Source organism: Athene noctua, chromosome 5 (assembly GCF_965140245.1).
Source record: "Athene noctua chromosome 5, bAthNoc1.hap1.1, whole genome shotgun sequence".
Lineage (NCBI taxonomy): Eukaryota > Metazoa > Chordata > Aves > Strigiformes > Strigidae > Athene > Athene noctua.
Window position 1 is genome coordinate 32125084 of NC_134041.1, and position 7468 is coordinate 32132551.

Consider the following 7468-nt stretch of genomic DNA (forward strand, 5'->3'; position numbering starts at 1 on the left):
ACGGGTGCGCTGGGGCTGGTAGGGCCGCGGTGCCCGGGCCCGCTAGTGACAGGCTATGGGGCTGGGCACCCTTTTGTCACGCAGGTGGGGCCATGACCTGCCTGTGATAGGCTGTGGGCTTGGGGCCCACCCGTGACAGGCTGCAGTGATGAAACCTGGGTGATGCGCTATGGGGCTATGACCCGCCTGTGGATTTGGGGCCCACTCGTGACAGGCTGTATGACAGAAACCTGGGGTTGGGGCCCACTAGTGATGGACTGTGGGGCTGTGACCTGCCCATGACGGGCTGTGGGGTTGGGGCCCACTAGTGATGGACTGTGGGGCTGTGACCTGCCCATGACGGACTGTGGGGTTGGGGCCCATTAGTGATGGACTGTGGGGCTGTGACCTGCTCATGACAGGCTGTGGGGTTGGGGCCCACTAGTGATGGATTGTGGGGCTGTGACCTGCTCATGACAGGCTGTGGGGTTGGGGCCCACTCATGACAAGCAGTGGGGCTGAAACCTGGGGTTGGGGCCCACTAGTGATGTACTGTGGGGCCAAAACCTGGGTGATGGGCTGTGGGGCTATGACCTGCCTGTGACAGGCTGTAGGGTTGGGGCCCACTTGTGGCTGTGGGGCCAAAACCTGCCTGTGATAGGCTGCAGTGTTGTCCTGAGTAGGTCCAAACTGTGGAGCCATGACCTGCCTGTGATAGGCTTTAGGGCTGGGGCCCACTTGTGACCAGCTGTGGGGCCAAACCCTGCTTGCAGCAGGCTGTGTGGCTTGTGCTTCATCGTGACAGGCAGGGGGCCAAGGCCCGTTTGCAGCAGGCTGCGGGGCTGGGGCCCACTGGTGGCTATGGGGCCGTGACCTGCTCATGACAGGTCCATGCTGCCTTCAGCAGGCCTGGGGAGGTGCTGCAAGGGCTGGGGGCAAGCGTGCAGGTGAATTTGTTTAAAACACCTCCAAAAATGTGAGCTTCTGTAGCGCTGTAGCTCTTTGCTTTTTTTTTTTTTTTTTTAAGATGACTATCGAGGCTGCTGCAGACTCAAGGAGCCTGGCTGGGCAGACACTGCAAACGAGCATCCAGAGCACGACTCACTTGGCTCTCCCTCCTTCCGGGCCCAGATGCCTCCGGGTTTGGCTCGCAGGGCTGCGCTGGTGGAAGTGACTGGCCGAGCCCAGGATGCTGCGCTGGGGTGAGTCTGGCTGATTGCATCACATGATTCCAGCAGATTTTCTGGGAATGGGACTCCTGGTCCTGGGATGTTTCTGTCTCTCTCAGCATGGGGAGGCACCCCTGGCCTGCACTGGGGCAGTGGCCTCACAGCTCTGTGTCCAGTAGCCCTGCGCCCACACACCTTCCCGTCCGTCAGTGCCAGCTGCAGGACGGTGTGGGCCGTGTTCGGGGAGGTAACCCTTTGTGTGGGTCAGTATGTTGCTACCATGGCTTTGTAAGGGCTTTTTGTTGTCCTTCAGTATTTTGAATTGATTTTAAGGACCTGAGCAGTACTCAAAGCTCTTACCTTGAGCCTTAAACATTCCACTTTTCTGAGTCTGAACATGGTCTGCCCTGTTCATCAGGCAAACTCCTTTCTGGAGGAAAATTATAAATGTAGGGGACTTCTTGATTGTATAAGTTGCAGATCTACCAAATACTTTTGGAGATAAATCTTGTGGTTTTGGGATCACTCCTCACATCTTTAATTTCTGACTCCACTCTTGAGCCCCCTGAGGTTGTAAGGAGTCAGGTGGCAAAGTTTTTCTGAGGTAGTGTGCTGCAAATCCCCTTGGGAGAGGCAGCTCAGTGTGCAGCCAGGACAGTGGGGGTACAGGAGTTTTCTTGCTTGCATGTAGCTGGTTGCACTTTTTAGTCTCGGTACCATGGGGATGTGGAGATCATGAGTCGTAAAAGAGTTAAGAGGCATAATCAACCTTGTCTGGTGTACACCCCATGCATAGGAGCTAGGTGTCAGGCTTCAAGGAAGGAGCTAAAAATAAAAGAGAGGCTGTGGGTGATGGTGGCTTCTCACAGCAGGGAGGGCATCTCGTTTTCAGTGTGATTCGATCTTCCATTAGCTTCTCTCTGTGGAAATGCAGAGGTAGTGCAGTTGTCTCCTTGGCCTAGGAGGGCTGGTGGAGGAGCTTGTGGTTTTTTTTTTTTTTCCACATGCTGCCTTGGGTGTTTCAGAGTTGGTGAATATCCTGGGAAAACTAGGTGCCTGGGAAGTTTGCCCGTGACTTGCTTTTTTGTGGCCTCCCAGTGAACTCAAGGTGAACTGGGACTAAGACTCCCTTTTCCTTCCCCATCCTCTCCTGAGAGCACTGGAAATGCATTAAACTGATGCTAATCGTTACTCTGACTGATAGCAGCAATTAGGGTTTGTAATCTGAGATCGAGTCTTTGCTACTCTCTGCTATGTGGATTGTTGTAACTGCTGCCTGGAGGTATCTCTCAGCTAAAAACCCTCAGCTGGGATGCTTCGAGGAAGCCCTGGGAAGCTCCTAAAGGCTACCAGCTTGTAGAGGGAGGTGAGTGTGTTCCCACTGAGCTGGGCTAACTGTGCACAAATCACCATGATTTATTTCAGACTTACACGGCTGGAGATGCTGGTGAGATGTTGCTTCCCTGCCACCTGTCAGCATCCTGTTGCCCAGCCGCTCCTGGGCAGGGTTGCTGAGAGGAGGCACTGCCGTTCCTGGCATTGCAGTTTGGGCATCTGCTTCCCAGATGCTTTCAGTTTCAGTGGGTCCCACTGGGCATGGCAAGGCCATGCTCATTTAGAACTGTTATTTATTAAAAGAAATGCTGGGTGATGACCCTGTCTCTGTCCCTTCAGTTCCTGGTGACATCTGTGATGCAGCTGACCTTAAGAGGTCACTCATTTCCCCCCTGCTTAATGATCTGCTGTAGAAAGCAAGCTTTTCATTGCTTGCTTGAGTGTCAATGGGACATGAATATTAATGAAACCTCGGTGGTCTTGTGACACTTTCACGGCCATGGAGGGCTCATTTGGAGCTGCTGGGCAGTGCAGGGAAGTCCATGATGGAGCAATAATAAAGTGTTAGTGAACTCTGCTCCGAGGTGCTGCTCGGGACTTTTGAACTCGCAGGCTCCTGGCACAGCAGCGTGAGAGTGTCTTGGCGTTTTCTAAAGCAGGCTCTTGCACGGCAGCATGAGCATCAGCAGGGAAGGGACTCATGGGGACATTTTGGGTGCTGCAGGTACAGGAGAGTTTGATGGTTGCAACTTCTGGTGGTGAATGGTCTGGTTAATGGAACCTAAAGTTCTCTGAGGCCCTGAGCTGGGATTGGGGCAAGGGCAGATTCAGTGCAACATCTGTGGCCTCTCTGGGCTGCTGGTACCGAGTGAAAATCACCGTAAGGATGGGATGGTGACTGGTATATATGTACAAGGGAAAAGCGTAATTTTGAGTCTGCAGGAAGCGGGCTTTTACTACATTAATCCAGGCAACTCCCTTCCAGTGTCTGCTACTCCGTGTAGAAAAGTTGGGATAACAACTGAGGCCTTGTAAATAAAACAGTTGTCTTTGGAAAAATGAGGCTTTTTACATATGTTCTGGAATACATTACACAGGCAGTGCACTGTGCCTTTTAACAGAGCATGTTTAGTATCTGTGTTTGAATGGCAGGAAAATTGCTCCCCAAAAGATTGTCTTGGAGAGAGCTCCCCCGGTTTAGGTCTGTTAGGTTAATGGCTGAACTAGATGATCTTCAAGGTCTTTCCCAGCCTAGACAATTCTACGATTTTGTGATTCTGTGTCTCCTGAAATGAGAGCCCAGGGTCAAACTGTGTGGGGTACATGGTTGGTGACTCTTGTTTTCTTACCTGTGGAGAAGAATCTGCTTTGCTCTTAGAGTAAAGCAGACCTGGCTCGCCCTGCTTTTGCTTAGAGCAGTATCTTCTTCCCCTCCAGCCAGGAGTGTTCCCTGGCCATAGCAATCCCAGCGGCCCTCCTGGAGGGATTTCTGCTGGATTAGGATATTAGGATTTTGGCAGTGCCTGGTTATAGTAACGGACATCCTCCCTCAATACCTTTGTGTACCAGTCCCTGTAGGAATTGCCCCATTGCTGACCAGGTTTTTGCACGATGCTCTGCAGCCTTTTCCTACACAGAAGGACTGTTCCAACTCCTCTGATCAAAAGGAGCGTTGCCTTTCTTGTAGATCCCGCCAGGTATGGTATAGCTGAGCTCATTTAAGTTTAAAAAAAGTGGTGGGTGTTGACTGTGTTGTCTCCAAGCTATGGCCATTGCAGGCTGTCATGTCTTAGCAGTGTAGAAACTCTGCTCAAGTTCTGTGACCTTGCTGATCTGCCTCATTTAACACCCAAGGATGAAGTGCAAAGGTGGGAGTCAATGGCTGTGTGTTAATTGTCCGGGAAACTCATTCAAACTTGCTTCCTTTTACAGTAAGTAAGGCATGAAGAGATCAGAAGGCTGACCCTTCCCTCCTGCTCCCCAAAAACTTGTGGAAGAGCTTGACTGGGGCAGGAGCATTGTGTGTGTGGGGAGCTGGCAGTCAATTCTATGACCTGGGAGAGTTGTGGCAGAAGTAAGAGGAAAAGGGACATTTGCCATGGTAGGAAGACTACTGGGCTGCCTTTAGGAAGGATGCAGGATGGTTTCATACCTCATTATCTTTGCTCAGACATAGTGGAGATCTTTAGCCCCCTAGTGACAGTAGGAAAGGCTGACCTACAAAATCCTCTCTGAGCCTGTGCCCATGCACTGGTGTTTCTGGAGTATAATCCACGTGAGTAAAAAGCAGGAGGGGCTTCTGTACCTGCAAGCCCTGAGGGGCCTATGACACTGCTCCTGGAGATTTAAAGTTCTGAGTATTACCTCAAGGATGTGGATTATATTCATGGAGGTGAAAAAAATTGTTAGAAACCTTTGGCAGCATAGGGTAAAAGCGTCACCTTTCTTGACATGTTTGTCTTCAGTGGAGATTGTATCTAGTAGTAGGATAAAGAGATGTTGCATACTGTCTGGTGTTAATTACAAAGGGAAATCCACATGAAAATCAAGTGAAATTGAATCCCACTGCATTTGATATTCCCAGAGTTGAAGGCCTCGGTGCATCTCATTAGTTTAAAAACCCTGATGGAGAGAGCTCAGCTTCAAACAAGAAATTGATATGACATTGAGACCAAGGAGAGGATTAGCTGCCTGCTTGTGAACTTGTCCAAAGGAGTTGAACATGTAAATGTTCCCACAGAGCAGCTCCCTGCGAGAAGGCGTGCTGGTTAATTAAGGCCTCTGGGACTGCACAGTTGCAGTGAGGGAGGGATAAGGTCTGTGCGTGTGGAAAGTCCTGCTGCTGTTTTCTCTCTGTGGTGGAGATACTGCATGGGCTATATAGACAGGCCCAAAGCTTTGCGTGTGTGGGCTCTACTTGGATGCTGGTAAAAGACATGCTTTGATGTACTCCTTGGTGGGCTTTGTAGGTGCTGGGTTAGGACTAAACTAAACAGGATATGGTGTTCTGGGACTAATGCGTTGGCCCATCCTGGCAGAGGTGTTTATGGAAGGTGTGTGGCTGGGAGGTGAATTTGGGTTTTTCCCCCACGTGACTTAGGGACTGGCTTCTGTGCCAAAGAGTTTGGTTCTGTTTTGGGACTCTGCAGAGATGCTGAGAGCCTAGAGCTGTCACATTTGGATGCCAAAACACATCTGGTTGTTGTGACCCAGAGTCTTTGGTCTAACAGTATGAAAATGGCAACAGCAAGGCAATGTCCTCGCTGTATACAGAAAGCTGCAACTGCTTTTTTTTTTTTTTTTTTCGGTGCTTGAGCTGATAGGAGATATTTACCAAGGGATGAAGTCCATCAGATACGCCATGTCTGCCAATTTGTACCTGTGAGCTTATCTGCTTTGGGCCCTGCTGGGTTTACCCTTCCAGTGAAGTGTTTTGTAACAGCCATTTGTGGAGAAAGGATATTTCTCATTTTCTCTTGCAAGCACCAGCCATGCTGTGTTCAGTCTTAAGGCGAAGGTGCTAATGATGAAGAGGCCATAACTCAGCAGAACACTGGGGTTTTCAGCAGTGCTTTGCTCCTTTTGAAAATGAAATGTGTTTGTGGGCTGACTGTGATCTCTGTGGCAGGTGGAGTTTGCAGACCACACTGATGTCATTGTGCTTTTTGCGTACTTGGAGGGCAGTTTCTAGCTGGAATGTTGCAGTCCCTGGGCAGGATTGCTGGAAGGAGCGCTGGCAGGGCCCTCTGCTTCCAGCAGGGTGATGGAAGGTGTGGAAGCCTGCAGGTATGCTGTTGGAGACAGGAGGTTGAATTGGAGGGACTGATGGTCTCTTGGCTGGCAGCTGTCATGAGTGGACAAAGGTGAGTAAATGACCCTATCACGCTCCATCTGAAGTGAGACCCTCCTTTTTTGGGAGGCTGTGAGCAAAAGAGCTATTTTGGGTCGAATGCTGGCGATGCGTGTTCCTCAGTACGGACAGATGCTTGAGTGACTCCTCCAATGCCCACGCTTGCCTGTGCAGAAGTTGAGGCTGTGTTTAGGGGGTTGCTTGGTGACAGTTCTTCTGGGCAGGTTTAGGGAATTAAACAGTAAGTAGGATTAATGAAAATGTATCAAAATATGTAAACATATGTATTGCATCTCTTTGATAATGAAGGATCAGTTAATAAGTATTTGCAATCAACATTCCTACCTGGAAGCTTTCTCTGAAAGCATTTCTGAGGCTGCTCAAACAACCCATTTATTTCCATCATTTTAACAACCTGTTTTCTCAAGGCAATTGGAATGACTTGCTTAAAGATCTGCCTCCCCTCCTTCCCACCTATGACATGCTTCATTTTACTAAGCCTTTGCTCAGTGTTTGGCTCCTGACTGTGTCCTGAGCAGCTGGGGTGGACCCTGGACCTGGTGCTGGCTGGGTTCCTGCTCTGCTGGAGGAGTCAGCAGGGCAGGTGGGCAGCCTTGGGTGATGATGAGTAATGGGCTCTTAATCACTCGTGGAGATCCCTACCCAAAAGCCAGCACAGACAGGGAGTCAGGAGCTGCCCTGATGCATGACCTGGGTCTATGTGTGTCACTTGGAAACACTTTGTACCTGTTGGAGGTACTCTCAGTCTGGCAGCTTTGGGAGCAGGACACTTTTTTTTGCTATCTTGCTGAAGCAACACTTCCCACTGAGTCCTGAGGACTTGTGGGACACTGTTTTTCTTAGGCACCCAACCGCTAATTCCTGTACCTCATTCCTTCAGTGCCTTGGTGAACTGTTGTATACATCCTGGTTCTTCTCTGGTGTAGAGAGAGATGCAGGACCCGAACTGCTGCTTCCAGGATATATGGGCATCATGTAGGTATGGATGACTTCTTTCTTTGGGCTGTCGGAGCAATATTTCTTCCTCTTCACAGACAGTAGTGTGTGTGTGTGGGTGGCTGCTTCCTAGAGCAATGATGTGCTGCCTTGAAGACTGTATGATTAGTTGGGGGTG